The sequence below is a fragment of the Dreissena polymorpha genome, chromosome 4 (genome assembly GCF_020536995.1).
Source record: "Dreissena polymorpha isolate Duluth1 chromosome 4, UMN_Dpol_1.0, whole genome shotgun sequence".
NCBI classification, from domain to species: Eukaryota; Metazoa; Mollusca; class Bivalvia; order Myida; family Dreissenidae; genus Dreissena; species Dreissena polymorpha.
Window position 1 is genome coordinate 118,325,083 of NC_068358.1, and position 24,212 is coordinate 118,349,294.

A 24,212-nucleotide genomic window follows, 5' to 3' on the forward strand; every position below is an offset into this window, starting at 1 on the left:
TTACGCGATCACAAATCTAAAGAATACGAACAATTTCGAACCTGCATATTGTTAACGCTGCACTGCTATGATCTATATAGATAAAACAACATTTGATGGCGTAGTTGCCCGTCCCGCTAGCGCAGTGGTCAGCAAGTACGCTTGTTATGTCCCCCACTTTAGTAGTGGGGGACATGTTGTTTTTGCCCTGTCTGTCTGTTGGTCTGTCTGTCTGTTTGCGCCAACTTTAACATTTTGCAATAACTTTTGCTATATTGAAGATAGCAACTTCATATTTGGCATGCATGTGTATCTCATGAAGCTGCACATTTTGAGTGGTGAAAGGTCAAGGTCAAGGTCATCCTTCAAGGTCAGAGGTCAAATATATGTGGCCAAAATCGCTCATTTTATTAATACTTTTGCAATATTGAAGATAGCAACTTGATATTTGGCATGCATGTGTATCTCATGGAGCTGCACATTTTGAGTGGTGAAAGGTCAAGGTCAAGGTCATCCTTCAAGGTCAGAGGTCAATTATATGTGACCAAAATCGCTCATTTTATGAATACTTTTGCAATATTGAAGATAGCAACTTGATATTTGGCATGCATGTGCATCTCATGGAGCTGCTCATTTTGAGTGGTGAAAGGTCAAGGTCAAGGTCATCCTTCAAGGTCAGAGGTCAAATATATGTGGCCCAAATCGCTTATTTTATGAATACTTTTGCAATATTGAAGATAGCAACTTGATATTTGGCATGCATGTGTATCTCACGGAGCTGCACATTTTGAGTGGTGAAAGGTCAAGGTCAAGGTCATCCTTCACAAGGTCAAGGTCATCCTACAATGTCAAACATCATATAGGGGGACATTGTGTTTCACAAACACATCTTGTTTCACCTCTACGACACCGGTTCGATTCCCGCTCCCGGCGCAATGTTTTTTTGTTTGTTTGTTTTGTGGTCATCATACCGGACAGGTGGGGTTTTCTCCGGATAATCCTATCACCCGCAGCACAAGACCATATCAATAATTTAAAAGTATTTCAGTAAAAAATAAATGGATGGAAATTGCAGCTATCATTTAAAATTCGTTCCAACTGTTGTCAGTCTAAGCTTATTAGGTAGGAGTGCCGGACACACCTTGGGTCCCAACATTATGCAGCCTCAGGCGCGGAGGTAACTCAAAACCTTGGAAAAACACAAATACACACACTGGGTGCAGCCTAGGCGCGTATAGACTTTAAAAATGTAACAAACTCACGTGCGGGCACAATCATTTTAAATGTACATACTTAATACGATATTCTAACAGAAATGACACAACCACCTAAGTGTACAAACCATGTTTGATAATTCGTTCGTTTGTTAGATTTCAGCATATACATGTATAAGTTCATATCGCTTTGGTAAGTTAACTTATCCATGTTCCTGGGCGATCTCGGGTAATCAAGTGCATTTACGATTGAGCTCACCTGGTCTGGCTATGTGCTCATACCTACTTTCGAGAATTATCATGAAAGTATTGCCATACTTAATGAACAAACATGTCTATGCGTATTGAACTTTAATTAACAAACACTATTCAACAGGAAAGAAAGCCTATATTCATGTCCATGGGCATGTGAAATCACGTCAGTACATATAACATTATTAAATTAAAAACGTAAACAACGAAATAAAGGTAGGGTATGATGTACATAGGTTATTAACGATCAAAGAGGTACAGCAAAATACACGCCGATGATCTTTTTCGGCGTAAGCTGAATAAGCCAGCTTTTCACCCTGACTTGACCTTTGTAAGTGTCCAATAATACTCAAATAAAATTTCCCGCGGCTAGGTACGAATGAATACACTTCATTTATTCCATTGGCTGATTTGAGTATAACACCAGAACATTGGAAACATATCCGCGTCTTTGTAACACTGTTTTACTGCATGAAACAATTTTATCTCTAATGAAAAGGCCCAATAGATAGAACAGTTTTACAATCAATTTTCGACATAAATACAGTTTGTGCGTTCACCTTTTATTTTCAGAGAATTACCAGCGCAAAAGCGTTTAACTAAAGGCTATGTTGTCATATTTAGTACTTACTTGCATTGCATTTCAACCCGCGAGGTTTCGGGTCAATACGCGGTCATTTTGTGAAAGTCAGAGTTTATATACAGTTCATCACCGGAGTTCGCAAAAGGGGTTGCGATCATTGTGTCTTACTGACAATAACGTAGTGACTGTAATGCATTGCATTCCAATCCGCAAGGTATCAAGGTCAGTTTGCGGTCAGTTGCAGAAATCTTTATATAAACGCCGTCTCGTAAACTTTGTGCACTTGAAGTCTGTTTTGATCAGAAAGATACTAAACAAAGATATTCGGCGATATTATTGTGGTATGTCAATCATCGAATTTTAATATGGTTTCAAAATTTGCATGATAAGGACCAATTTTGATAAAATTAATAAGAAATATTTATTCGTTTAGACCAGTTTATTAAGCATGGCCACAATAATTCGCTATACTATAATTATGCAATTAAATAAGATTCGAGTATTGCCGGCTGACCTATATGCACTCGTTTATTTTCATGTTTCTTGTGTTTTTCTATTCTGTAAATATAGATATCTGAGTAATAATATCACATAAAGCAAAATAAACCACGAAATCTGGCGCAACACCCCGTAATTGATTTGCTTATGATGTAGCTAACAATTGCGCAGAAAAAAGGCATCCGCTACTTTTTATCTCATAGAGATAACTTTTGATCGTTCATAAACATCGACCACAATCAACGCCGTATATCTTTTTTAAAGATATTTCTTGTTTAAGATATTTCTTGTTAGATTTGACCGAGAATGTAACCCGTCTCCCAGTTTCGCTGAATGGGTCAAGTTTCCCCACGTGTATTACCTCCGCGTACCCCCAAATTTTTTTCGTCCCAAATGTTTAGTACCCAATTTTTTTGTACCCAATTGTGTTCGTTCCCATTTTTGTTCGTACCCACAAACACAATTGTAGTTATATAGATAAACTTAAATTGATGCTTTTATATCCATCCTCTTCAAAAGCATCGTCACACCAGTACTGTCAGTACTTTGATTACAGTAAAGTGTAGACGTCTTTCAAATTCAGTTTGATATGAATGTGTTTTTTTTCTGGAAAACATCACTATCAATTTGGAAACGCGTGTTAATACTGTCTGTCACAGGGGAACACTTTGCTCGGTATCAGTATATTACGGTGGCATAGAGGTATTCACTCCTCTTTTTAAAAAATTTCACTCCTCTTTTCTCTTACTCATATGGCCTCGACTTAACTCGAGGTCACGACTTACTAACTCATGGCCTCGAGTTAGCTATGTCGTGCATCGGCGCTCGATGTCAATGACAATGTTTTATTTTAAATTTATTTATTTTTTAGTTACCCGTTGTTTATTATAATGCATACACATACTAAATTAATAAAAATCTTCCGACAAAACTTCTTCTTAAAAAAGATGGTTCGACTATGTATGTATAGATCTATGTACATAGTCGAACTATCTTTTTTTTTAAGAAGACGTTTTGTCAGAAGATTTTTATTAATTTAGTATGTGTATGCATTATGATAAACAACGGGTAACTAAAAAACAAATAAATAAATAAATAAATAAAACATGGTCATTGACATCGAGCACCTATGATGTCGTGGCCACGAGGAGTGCAAAACTAAATAAAAGATGAGTGCAATTAAAAATAGCTTAAATTATCCCCTCTTTTGTTTATTGCACCACTCCATTGCACCACTCCTTTATTTACTGCACCTCTTTTTAATTGCACTCATTATTTAATTTTAGCTAACTCGTGGCCACACGTTAGTAAGTCGTGGCCTCGATGCCACGAGATATAAAAACAGGAGTTCAATTTTAAAAAAGAGGCGTGAATGTCACCAATATGCCACCGTAGTATATACACACCTAATTCATGCGTTTATTTTGTTATTCACATTAAATCCCGATTAGATGTCTTGCGTTATCCGAAAAAAAACCACCACACGCACTAGATTTCGATAATGTATGGCGAGAAAAAGCTGTGATCCGTATAGTCACGTCATCGATTATCTTCATCCTCTTGAATTATTGGTGTCGCACTGAAGTGCGACGACTAGTATGTAATACGTAGTTTTTTTCGCTTACGGGAGGAGAATTTATTTTACAGATCAATGTATATATTTTCGTTGTCAGAATATCTTGCATAGTGGTGATTTTTTTTTGTAAATTAGTGTAAATACGTACTGCATTTGTGCCTATTACATTTACTACAACATTTATTGCCAATAATGCAAAGCTAATTGTTTTAATTAATAACTGATCACAGGGACTGGGCAATAATAAAAGATCACAGGGACTGGGCAAATACGCGAACCATGAAACTTGCTGGTTTTGTATAAAAACACAATTTCTTTGTTCCACTAACCTAGCAACCACCTAGTTACTAATAAAGGCGCTATAGAGCGCGACACGTATTTTTAATTGTAATAAGAGTATTGATAAAGGAAGCAGCCGCTTATTAATGAGGAGCACCATCACAGCACCCCAGTCTCATTACTATCAAGTCCTCCTACAGGTTATTTTAAGAACCACATATAGAAGGCCGCAGGCCTGACCCGTATCTTGCCAGTGGTATGGATCCTTTGGTATGGACCTTTAACCCCGCTCACTATCCAGCTTTTAAACTTCTGGATTTACATTTAAACCGACTATTAACAGCTTATTAATATCTTAGTTAGAAGGTGATTTTTCAAGCGGTTCCGTAGTGTAGTGGTTACACGCTCGCTTCACATGTGAGAGGCCCATGGTTTGAGCCCCAGTAGAATCAAATTATTTTGTTTGTGTTCTATGTAAACTTTTTGTTTTGATGTAGACATTTTAGTTTATTTAAATATGCTGTTTTATTGTAACCATTTTTGTTTTAATTATGCCCATGAAGTATATGTGTGAGAGGGTCGGGGGGGGGGGGGGGGGGTTCGTAGACACATTAAAACGTTAACAGTGTTTTCATATCAATGAGTCCTCAACCCTATCGTAAATGAGCAACGTAAGAATAAGTTCAGAATCATCTCCCCTTGAAGTTGAGAAAAATATGAAATTACGCTTACAAGATGAAGCAGATTTTTAAAACCTACACAGTTCTGTTCTATTAATGGAAACTGCACACGGATGCCAGTAAAAAAAAGGAAACCAATGTAAACAAAATGAACTATGAAATATTTGGGGGTTACAACACAAAATCATAGATAATGGTTATTTGGGGGTTATAACACAAAATCATAGATAATGGTTATACCAGTATCTTTTTCTATTTTGTTTAAAATAATCGGTCAATAAATTAAATTTTTACAGTAGAAAAAAAAATCGTTCCATGCTACTTCATTGAGCGCCTTTTACACTAAAATTCCCGACGCCCTTTGATGCTTTGCATCAATCGTTATCTTGTAGTTATGTCAACAATAACGTCACAGTAACAGTTTCAACGCCTATGGCATAACCCGCATTACTTATTGTTTTAATTGGTAATATTTCCATTCGAAATTTACTTCTGTAAATTTTCCTTTTTGATAAAAAGATAAAGGGATTGTTAGCTGATGTCTATGCAATGGTTGCATCTTTTGATCCCGTGATTACTGGCTTGTATACTGAATTATTGATATGTATACGTGCAAGCATTTATTGTTCTAATTAAAGTAAGTTTTACGAAATGAAATTGATTTCCTATTAAATTTTACTATAAAATGGAGTTAATCGCTAAACTCTATTTACGCTTTGTTTAATTGGCTAATCATTTTAAACGTTATTTAAAGCGCCAATAACCCGACAATAATTTGCAGGAATAAAAATAACTCTTTTCTTCGAAGGTGCTTTGCGCGAAGGGAACAAAAACACTCAACGCTGGGTACACTGGAGTACTCTAACTCTGTTAAAGAAATCACCATTCTACCAAATCTTAACTATTATTGAAATGCTTTTTTGCATTTTTACAATACCCTTTAAACCAATTTCAGCAAATTTGATTTTTTTAAATATGCTGGAAGTAGCGCTTTAATGTATGTTCCTATATATCGACACTGACACGAAGCAGCAGGGAAGACACTCTACTGGTACTTTTTGGAAAAGGTGATATTTTATTTATAAACACGTAAACATAATGTTATACAAAGCTATAGAAAGAAAACAATGACTGTTACAAATGAAATCAATAACTAAGATTCAATGTAAAACACCTGATAGGGGTAAAACAATTCATTGTAAGTTCTTTTTGTTTACAATCGCAACGACCACGCGTTTATAGTATTAACGTGTAGCTTTCACGTTTTCATTCTGATCTCGAGCGATTTGTCGTTGGAGAATGTTCTAAAAGGTATTCGATTTTATTTTTACATTTTTTTATAATAATATAGCATTTATATACACATTCTTCTAATGACAAACAATCAACATAACAATACGCGTTTTGTCTATAGCGATATTAAGTGTCGAAACGTTTATGCACGGCTTTGGATTTCTTGTATTTTTGCTTTAAAATATTTTTTGCTATAGAGCCTTGTAAATAAAGCTTGTTGATTTGTCACATTATGAACTTCTTTAAGAAGATGCATGTATTATAGTTAAATGATTCGATATGGAAACGTTCGCCTCTTTGGATCTGTGGTACATTTGTCCGAGTCATTTTACACTTGTTGGGTGACACGATGTCATAGAATTTGCATGCTACCTTTTATGAGAGTATACTAATTTTGATCTTGGATTCGATACCAGAGGCAATGCTGGTTCCGGTGCTGCTGTCTGACTAAAATGGGGAGCGGTAGCACCAAATATATCGACCCGGTAAACTGTTTATTTTGCTTATATTTGATATCAAAGATATATACTGAATATGTGATTACAATTTTATGATTACACATATTTATTGCATCGCAATAAGTTAACATAATATTCGATTATGCACATGTTTAATATCAACACATAAATTATATGTAATTGTCTGTACATTTCATTTTAACGTCGTTAAAGTAAATTTTGTGTGTAAACATTATTGATTCCTACTTTAATGGTTAAGTTATTTTACACATTTAAAACTGATCACCAAAGAGGCATAAACTTCGTTAGGTCAAAGTCCCGCGCACTAAAGGGAAGTATCCGCCGCCAGCGCCTCCAAAATGGCTGCTTCCGGAACTGCGGCCCCTCGTAACAATACCGGAAGCGGTCGATCCTAGGAGCCAAAACGTCGACTGGGATGTCCTGGAACATATCCTTGACGCGGAACTAGAAGATGGCGTCGACGCTCCTGACAACGAAGTTTATAAAAAGGGCACCAATGACGTCATGAAGAAGAGCGACTACGAGGAAATCCGACCTCCGTCGTCGCGCGCCGCTGCAAGGTCAAGGACGGACTCTGGGTACAAAAGGGCGATGCGAGCGATGAAGATTGGTCAGAAGACCGTTTTGTCATTCGGGTTAATTGACAAGCATGCGCGAACGGTAGGTGAAGCGGCATTTTTTAATCATAAGATTGTTGACCGTCACACCAATGTTTATACGTCGAGAACATTACGCTTGTTTGTTAATTAACGCACACGTTGTAATATGATTATAGGTGCTACCTAATTTACGGGCAAAAGCTTTTTAAGTTTTTTGATAACTATGTATTTTTAATAAATATATTGACATGATTGTGTTCAAAATATTATAATTGTTGCAATAATTAAGTAATGCATCCAAGAAAAATCAATCTTTAAACAAGTTACATGTTCCAAGCTTAAAGATCTAGCATCTTATATTTTTTTGTTTTCTAGCCACAGGAATTTATAGCTGGTTCGGTGTCTGTGTTATAGTGGATGGGGTGTCTGCTAACTGGCTTAGTCACTGGGAGGTCTGTATTGATCTCCTAAGTGGGAGCATTCTTTAGATAACCCTAAGGACATACTATGGCGTACCATTTGGGTTGAAAGTCAAGAAGACCTACAAGTTAAACAGAGAAATGTACGTCAAAGTACAATAATTGTACGTCGACATAAATATAAAATACACTTCGAAGTATATATTTGTACGTCGAAGTACAATTTGTACTTCGACATACATGTTTGTACTTCGACGTACACATTTTTTGAACAGCCAATCAAAACACTAGTCTCTTGAGCCGCTTTTCCTTCAGATTTATTCATAATAAATGTTTAAAATCTCTTGTTTAATTGAGGACAAAATGAATAAAAATATCAGAATGGCAAAAAAAAAAACACATAGAAGTTTCAAGTATTTAATGCATTGAAATAGATTATATGCAAATTTGAAGATGATTCAATTGTTACCATTTTAAAATTAGAATTATTCAGCATATTGTGAGTATTTATTGATCATGCGCGGCGGAGTATCACGACCGTCCAGTGCATTACTGTGTAGGAAATTCCCAACGGTAACCAAACAGTTACCAAGCATTAACAGGATAAATAATGTATTATAACCTCTCCGTTGGTCGTATTTTGTGATAACCATAACTTGCATAAGTCAGAGGTTAATTCCGCCACGCCAGGTCAATAAATACGCACAATATCTATGAGTTAGCGGTCGATAGTCGCATAATTTGGTATAAATAATAATAATAATAATGTTTAATAAATACGCACAATATCTATGAGTAAGCGGTCGATAGTCGCATAATTTGGTATAAATAATAATAATACTTATGTTCAATGTCAAATATCTCTAAAAGCAACAGATGTAAGGTGTCTTCTGATTGGCTAACACTCAAGGGTCGGTGAAAACTGTACGTCAAAGTACATTTCTCGTTCTACCTAGTAGGTCTTGTAGACTTTCGACGTCATGGTACGTCATATAGACACTAAGTACTGGTCCTACCCAGGAACCAGTGTGTTTCATCAAATGTCTCAATTCAACTTGACAGCTTGCTAAAGCAGTTGCATTTAGCATACAGTACATGTGATGTGTCAAATCAATTTTGATTGACAAATTTGACAGGATTTTTTTTTAATCCAATAAGTTTTAGACTGCCAAATAACACACACTACGTATTGAAAGCCATACCTGGAGCTTTCTATAAAAGTTCACACATGTTCCATCCAAGTAAACAAACAGAACCAATAAAGATCACCACATATAATAACTGTGTGTATAGCTTGGAAATTTTGATAGTTCGGGAATCCCTCCTTTGTTGATTTCTGTAAACCAAAACTGTCAGTTTTGCTGGATATAATGGCTTGTATAATGCCCAGCTCTTGCCTTGGCAGAACAGCTTCTAAAAACGGAAAACCAACAAATATCTTAAAATTTGATCAATAATGCAGACAATTTATAAATGTCTTGTTTTTTGATGATTTCGAATCTGGAAGATTTTTTACGTAAGATTGTGGTACGAAAATTCAAACGGTATCGGATTTTGTGGTTTTAGGCCTAAACTATTTATAGTGATGTGTAACCTTTTGGGATATCGGTAAAGTGCGAGCAGACGAGGTGAAATTACTTTAAAAATTAAAGCTAAAAGACTAAAAAGTTAGATCTGAATATCTTAAAAATTTGTGAATAAATGTGTTTCTGGTGGGTAACAACGACAACTTACCAGAATATTGCTCATGATCAAACGTAAAACTTCTTTCTGAGAGCGAATGGAAAATGCGTCACAAATTCTGATAAATAAACAGTAGGGTGTCGTTATTGAAATACCGCGAGAATACTTGATGAATAGAGATGCCAACTATAGTGTTTAAAACAAATAATTTTTTAACAAGCGTTTGTGATTTGTCAGGATAATAATAACAATAAGATATCGAAAAGATCAAAGCAAATAAATTCGACAAATATCGGAGAATCGGCACTATATATTAAAGACGGGTTATGTTCCCCTAAATTGTGTTCGGTGAAGACTGTTACTATATGTAGTGAACCAGTCTTCGGTATATACCCACTGAAGAAGAGCATTCAGGGGAGATAATTGAGTTTTGACCTAATTCTGGAACGGTTGCGAAGAAAAACAAATAATGCGAGAATATTTAGTGCGATTCGCTACACAATTATGATGTCATTGATATAACTTTTTCTGAGGTATGTATTTACATGTGATTTAGCATATGTCAAAGTGTTTTTGATTTGTTCAAGTTCATAAATAGTATCGCGAAAATATATGTCGCGTGGCAAATTTTTTTGAGACGTATCTATATGTGGTATTCTTATGTAATTTTATGTCTAAATTCCCATATGTATGAACGGTCAACGCCCGCTTCGCGGGCTTTTGCCCGTAATAACTGTATACTAGAATCCTAAAGTATTATAGAAAGCTCGTGTTTATAATAATATCATAATACAAACATTCACAACAGGTTACCGCAAAGCAATCCTCGACTTTCTTGGACCTGATCGCGTTCTTGTCGCAGCCAATCGATCAGTCGCACTTCCCGCACACTTGTCTTGTTCGAGCCCTCACGCTTTGGTTTGCCGAGCAGCCCACACAGAAGACCGGGTACCTTCCGGCTCCCCTAGACACGCCCGGGGGTATCCTTCAGAACCTGCGCAACCAAACGCTCACCTACACCGAGGCGTATGCTCTGATATGTCGGTGAGAGGATCCTCTTTCTATATTTCTATAGAAACTTTTGTTTACGACCGACCTACGACTGCGGTGGTAATATGACTGACTAACTTATGGACGGCGCAACCGACCGACTGAGCGATATTGACTGACTGGCGGACGAACAGACTGACAGACCGTCTAACCGTCCGACCGAACGTCTCGGCGACCGTCCGATCAATAAACCGACAAGAAGACAGACCAAACTACCGACCACCACCGACAAACTGACAGAGTTATTGAATTGCAAATGACGACCACACATATGAATGAAATTGAAGGATGGAATTTCAGAACGACATCATCATCAGTATCAAAAGGAAATATTAACTATATGATTGCAAAGAATGAAGAAATGCATACTTACTTATCGGGTTCCACAATGATTACTTATTTAATATGAAATACTAGTATATGGATTATGTGTGGGTATTATTATAATAGTTTCTGCAACGTGTTAGGACAGCATACTGAGTATCAGATTGTTTGTTATCGATTACGATTAAATATGATTTGATATTACGAGTTTAATGTTCAAAGCAGTTTCCATAGACAGAAGGGCACAATGTGTAACAACAAATATAGTTGTCAACCATTATTTGTATATATGCGAGTGTTTTGTGGCCAAATAAATTGATGTTTATTTGATTTTGTGAGATGATAATAGTCTGTTTAATAGTTACATTATATTGTTATTTAATACAATGTTTTAGTTTACCAACTACAAACGATTAAACACAATTATACGTGTATCTACATGTATGCCCATCGTTATGTTTACCAAGTTTTTTTGAATTACATGCACATATACCGATTGTTAATCGTTGACTTGTCTTTATTTACATTTCACAGCGCCGCAAACATCCCCACGGTAATCATTCCCGGTTACGTGAAGGCGGGAAAGTACGAGCCCGGGGACATCGTGGACCGGGGAGCGGCCGACACGTGGTGCGCCGTGCACGTGGACGGAAGCTGGCAGTTGATACACCCACTCTGGGTCTGCAAGGGCACGTACGGGTCCGAGAAGGGAAATCTCGTGCAGATCGAAGATGACCCGTACCTGGCGGCTAAGGCGGCGGCTAGGGCGACGGCGGATAAGAAACATTTGGAGATTAACGAGGAGTTTTTCATGCCAAGACCGGACGTGTTCATTTACAGGTGTTACGCCAGAAATATTGAATGGCACTTGATTTCAACGGAAAGGACACTTAAATCTTTAGAGGAATTTTCGCAAGTTGCGTACATTTCTCCGGCATTTTTCACGTATGGATTAAAACTTGTGACGGAACCTTACTGTGTTCAAACAGCGATAAATGGCGTAGTACTTATCGTCATCATGGCTCCTAAGGCGCATGCGCATCGAATGAATATGGGATACGCGCTTGAAGCCGATGAGGAGGATCCAGCTATGAAATCTCAAGGTCGTCTGCTGCACAAGAAGGTCTTGAACAAACTTGTTTTAAACTACAGAAGCAACGACTCGTTCATATTTGAAATCCGTCTACCGGTAACGGGTACCTACAAACTCACACTCAATGGCGGCTTCGGGACTGAACTTTCCAATCTCTGCAGATTTAAACTAGTATCCAATGATACGCAGCGGGAATGGTTTTTCATCCCGGTAGAACCAGGACCCTCATGTTGGGGACCCGGTCCTATGGCGGAAAGAGTGGGTCTTCTGCTAGCTTCTAAGCCTAGCGGGGTCCTATTGATACAACCTAAGGCGCACTCTGGCGTTTCTAGGGACGTTAACGTGTACTACCATCTCACTACATTGAATTTTCATATCAACAAAGCGCTGTACCGAAAGTACGATTACACAGCGGAAGTAGTTCCGTCGACCTTTGTGCAAGACGCTCAAGTCGATGAGAAGATTTCGTCATTTGGGGACGTGAAAGGTGTACCGTCTACACCAACCCCTAAAGGGAAAGACCAAGACGAAAATGAAAACAATATTTTCCCAGTAAGAATCCAGATGACCAAAGACGCATCGACACGCCAGTTGTCAATCCAGGTTATTGGACGATTAGATGGTGGTGAGTGTGCCATCGTTATTAAGGCGACGGAAATGGAGGTGAGGAACAATCTGCGCATGCCAAGAAAGGACTCCACCGTGCCCGTGTGCTACTATCTACTCAGTGGAAACACCGTAACTCTCAGAGAAGTGAGTATGTAATCCTCATGGAAACCATTCTATCATATTGTTCTCGTTTCAAGATTTCGCGTTCAAAATTCAATAATGCATCAATAACACCGGATAATAATTCTTTGATACATAATAACTCAGTGTCAACAACATTAAATTATGTGAGAAGGGACTGTTATACAACGCTAGCTACATGTACTATGACGTTTACTATTCTCTTCCCCTGACAAAGGAGAAAATTTGTGAGCCATATGTTAACCTTGTATTTTGCAGGTTCCTTGCTAAACATGTTATTTTGTCAGTTACGCACTTTTCCAATCTGGGAACCCTAAAAAATCCATCTTCTGTAAGACGTCTACAATGTCCAAAAACTTTATTTTTCAGTCGATCTTAAGATTCTTAACTAGATCTAACCTTAGTCATGTGTTTCATAACCGCATACCTTGCAGACCAATGCGTATAAGGCGTATCGAATATTGTGTACATGAGTTATTGCCTCATTCCCTTGCGAAAACACCCTCGTCACGCCTTAACTTACACAATATATAGAACATGTTTTTTTTTGCCGAGCAACACTTTTACCGAGTACTCTGCAGACTTCATGCACGGCATGTGTCTGTTATTTCGTCGTTTTCGTAATTTTTTATAAGGGACCCCCCCCCCCCCCCCCCCAAAAAAAAAAATGTACCCACAAAGACTTAGATGCGTGGATTTCTATGCACTTATTTTTCACTCAATATCGACCAAACATACGCCAAGTATAACCATATAATGTTGAATATAATGGAGATTATGCCATACAAGGCTATGTGCACGGTTACTGTCCTATTGGACCTTTAAGTCGCAGGTTACTCGAATCTATAATATGGTTTCCATATACATTTATGGGACATATATTTTTCTGATATTTACATGCAAGATTATTGAGTATTTCGCTGGCCAGGCTGCGCGACAGCTGTTGGGTATTTTGTAAATCACAAAATGTTAAGTATGGTGCGCTAAAATGTGTTCGTACACGCTAGCTTCAATAAACATAAAATCCAACCAACTTAATCCATTTATGCCTAGCGTCTAGAAAAAAGGCCTTGGCAAACAGCGTAGACCCAGATGAGACGCCGCATGATGCGGCGTCTCATCTGGGTCTGCGCTGTTTGCTGTAAGGAATTTCTGTAAGAAATATTATAAATATTGAAATAGATATACTAGACATCCCTAATTTTGGAAATAAATTGATCCAATTTCGAAGGATGGGAGAGTCCACTAGGCATAACTGGGTTAATTACTTTTGCATGTCTTCATAACAGCCAACGGAGATCAAGCTGGCTAAACAGTCCCTTCAAGAGGCCATGTCCAGGGAAGACATCAACCGGATCCAGGCGGCCGTGGTCAGATGCCTCCGCATGAAAATTCCGCCCACCGACGACGAGATAGCGGCGGCCGACGCCAAACTGGAGTACCTAAGACTAAAGAAAGGTGATATATTTGATAAGACAATGTATATATAGGAGACCGCGATATCGATATTTTAAATATTTCTTGAAGTCATGATTTTAAACGTTAACCGAGTGGAAAACTGTGAATGAGTAAAGCACATTTTAATACGCATTCTTTTTCGATGAATCTTTTTGAACGCTCATGAAAACCATAAAGCCTGTTTGTACTCAAAGCTTTTTAGCATTTAAAGTACCCGTATGTAGTTATACTATGTACAATATATTTAAGCTTTTTCAGTTTTAGCACAATAACTGGCATAGTTATTAACGGGAAACGATATTTAATTTGTTCAATAAATATAATGCATTTTTACAGATATTATAGACTGCGTGAAACGACGTAACGCCCCTATCGTGACGGAAACGTTACGTAAGGTAGTCAACTATCGCTATCGGGAGGCGCTCGTCATCGAGGTGGAGAAGCTGCTAAACTTCCGGTCTGAACTTCTCGGTCTGCATGGTAACTGATTATTTTTTTGCAGATGGGCAGATATACATTTTTAACAACTTTGCAGTTTGTGTCGGACGAGAAAATGCAGTTACAGGAGAACATAAATAATCGACCATCCACGCATGTACTTCTATTCTCGGAATCGGATGGCTAAAAACAGCTAAAACATTTTTCGACGATATGCACCATTTTGATTGAAAACGTATTAAATAATAGGCTAAAATTTTGGTTATGGAAATTGTATTGACAATGCATACGATAAATATCACTGTCAAGTTATAAGTGTACATCACGATTGTTCATCACATTGAATTGTAAAGCATGCAATTACCCGGTGACGACATTCATGTTTCAGGCTACACTAAAGAACTTCCGGGAATCCGGGAGGCTAATGAGGAGCTGTACAAGCTGACCAGTCCCAGCCCTGCCGTCCACAACACCTTAAAAGCGCTTCTTCTGCTCCTGGGATACAAAGGCGACACGAAGGTCAGTAATACTCAATTTGGCTGTGGTTGCTATACGCGCCCCTCACCTTGGCGTGCCAGGTCCAAGTCACACTCCCTTTGCACATGAGTCACTTAGAATCTTTATACGCACAGTTGCACTAGATTCACCTATTGTAAACAGCTACTAACGACACAGATTATAAAGCTATGTTAGATTGGCATCTTTATGTATCTTTGTCAATTATAGTTTATCTGTTTTATATATCATCGTTCTTGAACGTTTGTCTATACTGGCATGGGATGTCTTCACGCTGGAACTAGATCCGTGTTAATTGAAAAATACTGATTTTAATTTGAACGTCAAAATCTTCGCAGTTGGTTTTTGCGCAGCGCCATTACAACGTCTGCGGCTTAATTCAATCACATCTAAATTATTATAATGATTTCACGTTCCAGTTTTCTCCTTATCTTGTTCTGAATTGCATTTGATGCGTTTATGTGTTTTCGGAGTGTATGAGCAATCATACCTAATTAATTTACTAATCTCACTAAGGTGGGGCGAATATTTATTCCCCCCCCCCCTCGGTAGGGTGGCATATAGCAGTTGAACTGTCCGTCAGTATGTCAGTATGTGTGTATGTGTGTATGTCAGTCTGTCCGTCCGTCCGAAGAAAAACTTTAACGTTGGCCATAACTATTGGCTTATTGAAAATAAAAACTTGATATTTGGCATGCATGTGTATTTCATGAAGCTGCACATTTTGAGTGGTGGAAGTTCAAGGTCAAGGTCATCCTTCAAGGTCAAAGGTAAAAAATAAATAAAAAATAAATAAATTTCAAAGCGGCGCAATAAGGGGCATTGTGTTTCTGACGAACACATCTCTTGTTAATTATGGCTTCAGTTTACAGCTATTTTGTTGATACTGAAATATTTTTTCCGTTTTACTGTGGTTTTGTGTTGTTGGGAGAAGCCGGAGTACCCGGAGGAAACCCGGCATGTCCGATACGATGACCACTAACCAAACCCAATTGCTAACCGGAACGGGTACATAACACGGGTCACCTAGGTGACAAGCGCTTATACAAACCACTACGATAACCGGATATTCATTGAATTTGATAACATCCACAGAAATGTATAATTATTTCTAAACATGTTCCATGGCTGGCTATCACATCACACAATTAAATTTTCTTTATATCCACGCTTGCGCCGTGTCCAGGATTGGGGCTACATCCACTCGCAACTGACCCTTGCCAAGGACAAGCTCAACCAACTGACGCTAATCAAGCGGATGGAGTACATGTCCGAGACAAACTTCCCGTGGGGAAACATGGACCTGGACACCCTCGACAATGTCAACTCCATCGTTCACAAGTACACTTATCAGCACGTGAGCCACGGAAGTCAGGCTGCCGCTAGCATGTACAAATGGGTACGTACGTTGTTAGTTATGCGCTTTGAAGAAGCATTAATATTTTAACAAATTAAACTTAATCTCACATCCATGCTTTTTAATCGTTTTCCTGTCTGTATAGAACTAGTATTTCTTCTTGTACATTCATTTCTTTGCCTGAACACGAATTATCATACATGCTTCTCTGTTTGCTATTTCAGATAGACGCAATGCTAATACGGGCCAGAGATTACTTTAGAAACGCTGCATCATACAAATGAAAACTCTAGATAGATTTGACACAAAACTATTAATGTAAAATATGTTTATGTCCATTTAAATAAGAGACCCTCTGTGATATGTGTGATGAAACACTTAACATATTAATTCCAAAAAGCTCACAAAACATACGTTACTTTTAATTATCTATTTCTATCCAGTAGTGACATGCTTAATAAGTTAATATGGATTTCATATGCACAGCTTCCTAATTTCATGATTGTGAAGTAGTAATATTCGCAATAAATGCAGTTAGCGGAATGCCTTAAGTGATCTTCATTATGTGGTTATCCGATCAACTTTTAATTAAAATTACTTTTGTTTACATATGTCTGTATATGATTGAAGTTAGCATAGGTTTTTTTTTACTTTGCGCATGTGTTTGTCTGTAGAATTGAACTTGAACATGACGACACCGTTTAGAAAGCAATAAAAACATAATCGATTATTTACCCATACTTATATTTATTGCTCATCATTTGTTCTGTTGAAGAAAAGGATTACTAATTGTTTGAAGTAAGCATCTCCGATGTCAGATATGTGTGCGACATAAATTAACTAACTGGCTCTAGTTTGGGTTTTACACAAGGTTTATCCCAAACAACAGACATTACGGAGTGTCGTTTTACCAAAATACTCCGATGAAAATACAGTTGATCGAAAACGATGGTATCGATTTATTTGATATACTTCAAAACCTTAATTTTTACGCCTGACATAATTTTAAATGGCAATTGTACGCTTGTTAGTTTCGGATAAACAACCAACGGATTGAAATCAACATGAGTGAATTGGTTTTAATATTATAATGTTTTTGTTTAAAGTTTTTTGTAGTAAATACGATTTCTACACGTATTTAGCGTGGCTTGATCGATGAGATATGTGCGAATATCTTATTCTGAACTATACAAATAAAGGAGCACGTTATTTTAAATTTACCGAAATAAATATCCGTGTATTTGGATTTTATATTGACGTATGTACTGTGAAATATTTGTTCCAAAAAGCGTGCTTCGTATGTGTTTTCAATACAAAAGCGATGTATATAAAAACTCCTCTAAGGCGGACAGACGGACATTGATTAAACCCTTATAAATCTGCATAAAACTTGATTAATAAATACTAAATACGCGACTGAACAAAACAAAACATACTTCACAATTAACTTCGCTTCTCAAACATTTAAACCCTGTTGGATTCTAATTTTTAACTGCAATTATGTTCTTTGACTTTCGAATAAACCTTTTTTTCGAATTACATTTTTTTTAAATTCACATTACTGTTGATGAACCATTCTTTTTTAAAGTATGCGCGAGAGTCATTTTTGTGACTAATTTGTACTTTTCTTGCTTGCAAACAATCTTTGTAGTATTATTTCGCAAAATGTTAATAACCGGATTAGAGCTTTTAAACTACCTTCATACTTAAAATAAGAGTAACTTTCTTTACAGTCACTACAGTCACATTGGAAAGGCGAACGAAAACAAAGCGTATTGAAAGGGTATTTATTAATACGACATGTAAACGAGTGGCATTTCATTTGTTCTTAAGTGTATTGTGTTAACAATGAAATCGAATGGAAATTTATTTTGCGTGTAAGCAGTGACAATGAACTCGAATTAAATACCACAAAATGGCTCCGATTACTATTTTGTGTTTTAAAAGTATCGAATGAATGTTGGACTAATTAAAAGCTATACAGTCAGTGTATCTATGGATTGTTAGTTTCACATGGATATGAAAACATACCGGTATGTATTAAAAAAAAGTATTAAACTTTTCAAAATGACATATAATTTCAAATAAAGTTAAAATACTTTGTTTCATCACTTTTAAACATATATGTAACTATATACATAATTCGATAAAATACCCTGCTTGTCATGACACCTAAACAAATGTGTTTGTTTTTATTCTAAATGGTTAGATGATAAATAATTTATGTTTGTCATAAAATGTAATGGAATATAAAACATAAATAACGACAAAGTTTAAATATGCACCAGGTGTTTATAGATCGATAAACAATATTCGTTGAAGCAGCAAATAAGCGTAAATCAAGGCTTTCTTCAAAATCAGCTTTCAAGTTTTCCAATTATATACTGTAGAGGTTACGTTCATACACACTGTTAAATGGGCGATATTTAGTCTCCAAACAATGACATATTGGTAATAACAATAAGCCTTTCTATTTTTGGATAATTTGTTGTTTGTTACTTATTGGTTGACACAATGAACGGCTGAATTAGACGACGTTTATTCAACATATGCTTTCTTTGACAGCGAAGCAATTTTCCATATAAAGTTGTAACCCCCAAAAATATACAATCAGGTCGCATATATAGAAACAAAAACTACTTTACGTCTCTTATTAATATTTTTGTTTATATGAGTCAAACTCTAGTATGAATAGAAAAGTTTGTCTGTCTTTTTCACGAGCAATACAATTTTATTAATTTAATACTCACGATAACACACAAAGGTAAGGCGCCGTGACAAACTATTTTGCTACATTTTACGTGAGTGAAAACAAGGTGCAGAGTGAAGTATAACCTGATGATAAATTATATTTTCCAAACAAGCTCCAACTTGACTGTTTACAGATCTTTATAGAACCACAGTACAGACATCCATGAATAATGAACATTATGGACCTAGCACATCTTTTACAACTAATGAATATCAAAATATGTATATATAATACACAATTGTGTATTTATGATATACACTTATTTATCATGTTACATACCAAAGAAACCCTGAGTTCAACACGTTCTGGAATATTTGCAATTGTTTTTGAAAAACTTTTAAATGCCATATAAATCGATTTTGTATTTGCATGGACTCGCAACACAACCAGCATTTTATTAAGAGGCTGTTTCTAAATTTTTATCGACTGAATATGAACAAGTGTTACGACTATTATGTATTGATAATATTGACAATATCAGACAATATCTACAACGAATTCAATGACAGTCAGTCGATTTAGATCTGATGTTGCACTCAGCATCTCATTTGTCAGAAGTTGAACTTGAAATAAAATTTAATGAAGTTACACAAAGCCATTTATCATCTAACGTTGGCCTCTATCACATAAACAAACGAATGAAATGTTATATAAGCTATATTTTTTTAAAAACTTACTGCTGTTGTCACATGCGAGAGAGCAACATAAAACGTAATGCTGCCTCTTTGCCGGTTCAAAACAATTTTGAGACAACGTCTTTAAATGCACACTGAGTGTCAACTCTAGTAAATACTGACACTGCTTCTGATTTAAAACGATTTCATGTAAGAGAATTACATTACTGATTAACAAACTGGGTTTATTGAAACTAGATGGCTGATACTTGCGAGTAATATTTGATGAAATGTTGATGATTTCATATTGCTATGTCGTCTAGAATGATGGTAATAAACGTGCAAATCGTGGTGTGTCGGACCGTATTTGGTACAAAAACGAATATGGTACATTTGTACCATATTCGGCCGAATATGGTACAAATGTACCATACTCGGACCGAAGATGGTACAATTTTCGACCGAATATGGTACAAACATTGTACCATATTCGGTTGGAATAAGTTTTTCTATGCTCGCCAAAACGTATTTGGTACATACCAAAAAAACTCATAAAAATGAAAATGGCCTACGTATATGGTACATAAATTATGTATTTCTTAATAAATGAAATAGTCTGCCGATGTGTAAACTTTTTTTCAAACTCAAATACATTGTATTAACCTAATATTGGAAGTGACAAAAGTATCATCATCATCATCATCATCATCATCATCATCATCATCATCATCATCATCATCATCATCATCATCATCATCATCATCATCATCATCATCATCATCATCATCGTCGTCGTCGTCGTCGTCGTCGTCGTAACTAGCAGTAACAGAAACAGCTAACCTAACCACACTTTACATGGATTTTGCTGGTTGTGTAACTGTTTCGCCGGCTAGCTCAGTCGGTTGCGCGTCAGATTGGCACGCAGGCGGCCTGGGTTCGATTCCCGGGCGGGCCAGATACTTTCGTGGAGATCATTAATAGCAATTTTCAAATTTTTAAAACTTTTTTTTTCGAAAGTGTATTTTCACCAAAATCCGATTTAAGAGATTTTGAGCTCTTTTAAATGAATATATCTCTCCAAAAATAAGGATGTTTGACTGGCTGCTTTAGACAGGTGTGACTGTATTCCTAAACATTACTTTGTAAAGTTGATTTGTCGTTCCGACGTCATATTGCTGAGAAGCCGACAAAGCTTTGAAGTTTCCGATTTTTTCTTTGATAACGTGCCGCTTTAAAAAGGCGGGAATTTTGCACACGAGTCTTACTCAGAAGTCAGTAACCATATTTGACTTGGCGGTCGGCAAGAAAAGTTGTGATTTTCGACTAGAAAGAATTGAAATCCAAACTTTCTTCAAACTTCAAAAGAATTCTTGACAGTAAGTACTGTACATAATTTTAATTTTCAGTTGTCTTAATATGCATTGATGTTTTAACATGCATTGATTTTTATGTTTTATGCCCCCCCCCCCCCCTCAGAGTGCATTTGCAGTTGTCCGTCCGTCTATCCAATTGTCCGTGGCATTCCTTCCGGGTGCGTAACTCCTAAACTGCTAAAATATTTAAGCTACAGTCATTTTTTCGAAAGTGTATTTTCCACCAAAATCAGATCGAGCTCCTGTAATCTGTAGATTTGAACATTTTAAATTTTATGGAGTTTATAGGTCTTTGACCTTCGAACCCTGCCTAGTCGTGACTTCTGGTGAGCGACCTAGGCCCCCAGGGCCCCTTCTTTATATCCCTTCCATCCACGTAGCATTGGTTTCTACAGACCGTTTGTCCGTTGACCGCCATAAGTTTGCCCGCTATTTTTCCCCTGAATTTGAATTCGGTTGGATTTCAATGAAACTTTACATGAAGTACTTGCTACTTTCATTGCGCATATTGCCCGGAAGTTCGGATTGTAAATTTTAGCGGAGCTATCAGACGAGTGATTTTAGCTCAGCTCATGTCGTGAGACATTCGTTTTCGACACGCGGTGTTCAATACAAGCTCTATTAACTAATGAAGTATAAATGTATAATAACTTATTATATTATTTCAGATGAAGGAAGCAATTAGGAGAAAAAGGAAGCAATTAGGGTGCTTGCCCAGGTCGAAGTACGACATTATTGTCAGATGTTTAAACGGATCGTTCGATGTCCCTGTGAAGAAACGGACACCTGAAGAGAATAATTGTTTGGCCATGATTAGAAAACGTAAGCTTCGAGCTTGGTGACCGGGGTTCTTTATTGTGTGGCGGAAAGCAAGTCCTTGTGAAAGAAGATCTTCCTAGATTTGTTGAGAAGATGTTCATGGAAAACAAAGGATGTGGAGCAAGGGTTATTTACAACAAACTGAAAGTAAATTACACGGGGTTCTCGGAACAAGCTATCCTTGAAATACTGTACAATAGCAAGTATTACCATGAGAAGTATCCGAGATTTACAAACAAGCCAAAGCCAAAGACAATTACAGAAGAGGAACCAGGCAAAAGATGGCAGATTGACATAATTAACATGAAAAATCAAAGTGTTAGCTACAAGGGGTCCACATACAGTTATATTCTACAAGTCGTGGACGTTTATTCTAGGTACGTTATGCCAAAACCCCTGAAAACGAAGAGTTCGCGTGAAGTTGCAAAGGCATTAGAGGACGTGTTGATGGTTAACCTTGCCCCTGACATCATCCAATGTGACAACGGACTGGAATTTAAAGGCCCTAGTATGAAACTTTTGTTGAACAAGTACAACATCAAAATGATCAATAGTAGGCCGTATCATCCTCAATCACAGGGCAAGTGTGAAAGGTCAAACAGTGTTATAAAGGCCAAGATTCTATTTGCAACAAAAAGTAAACGTGGATTTTACTGGGTCGAAGGGCTTCAAGATTTAGCCTATGCCATAAACACAAGTTTCAAACGAGTTCTTGGGGGTCTCACGCCCTTTGAAGCCTACTACGGAAGAAGTCATGTTTTTACCAAAGAACGTCATAGTTCTCGTGAAATAAAGAAAACCATACGGCGAGCAAATAAAAAGGCTTACAGGTCGCTGTTGAAAAACGCAACTTCCCCAAGCAAGTACAAAGTAGGAGAGACAGTATTAATTCGCTATCCCTTTCGAAAATCCAGGGTGCCAACCAAAAGATATGTTATCGAAGGCAAGGTAGAAAAAGTAAAACGAAATGGTGTTTATATCGTGTCATTTCAAGTACCGAACAAACCCGAACTTGGATTCGTAAGCAAATCGGTTGGGGTCGAAAACATGACTAGCCTAACTGTTGCGTTAGAGAAACAACGAAAAATTAAAAAACATTCATTAAAACAGAACCGCTCAGAGAAACAAAATCACAGAACTAAGTACTATCATGTTTTAACACACCATGAAAATCTGCAGTTGTTGGATGGGGTGAATATTGCCATGGACCCAAATCCGGATGGAAATTGTCAATTTGCTGCTATATCGCATCAACTTGGTAAAATTGGTATATACAAAGACGTAGATGCTTTACGTAAGGAAGCAGTCCATCACATTGTAGAAAACAGATATTTCTATGAAACTTTTGTCTATGATGAAACATTTGATGAATACGTTAAGAATATGTCTAAGAATGGGACATACGGCGACAACCTCACGCTCATTGCACTTATGAGAGAATATAATTTGCAGTGCCTGGTAGTTTCTACCCGAGGACTAGAACACTCATCAATTGTGTCAGCAGATGGAAAGTTCGATGGTGATGTTGGAACAATTGCATTGGGGTATTTCCCAGAAGGATTTGGCATGCATTACGTTAGTATCCGTATCAATCAACGCGTGTACAAGGACATAATATCACGCTTAGAACAGTCGTATGACAACGGTGACTCTGGCGACAGCGCTGCGTCTGGCGACAACGCTGCGTCAGGCGACAACGCTGCGTCTGGCGACAACGGTGACCCTGGCGACAACGGTGACTCCGGCGACACCGCTGCGTCTGGCGACAACACTGCATCTGGCGACAACGCTGCGTCTGGCGACAACGGTGACTCTTGCGACAACGGTGACTCCGGCGACAACGGTGACTCCAGCGACAACGGTGACTCCGGCGACAACGGTGACTCCAGCGACAACGGTGACTCCGGCGACAACGGTGACTCCGGCGACAACGCTGCGTCTGGCGACAACGGTGACTCCGGCGACAACGGTGACTCTGGCGACAACGGTGACGTCTCTGTGTGTTCAGCCCTGAAAGAGCTTCAAGATATGATAAACAATAGGAGGGCACAGAAGCGAACGACTTTTCCATTTCTGATGTTACCACTTCACATTCAAGTTGAAATTTTTAAGTTCTGCATACAATCAAACCCGT

The 24,212-nt window shown here is 37.5% G+C and overlaps 1 long non-coding RNA gene across 1 annotated transcript; it reads left to right on the plus strand.

The window, feature by feature from the left end:
- The first annotated feature begins 15,060 nt into the window (after nucleotides 1–15,060).
- On the plus strand, nucleotides 15,061–17,046 carry LOC127879654 (uncharacterized). Its single transcript, XR_008049187.1, has 3 exons — nucleotides 15,061–15,166; nucleotides 16,350–16,562; nucleotides 16,745–17,046. It is a non-coding gene; the product is annotated as an uncharacterized LOC127879654 (long non-coding RNA).
- The last annotated feature ends 7,166 nt before the right edge of the window (nucleotides 17,047–24,212 follow it).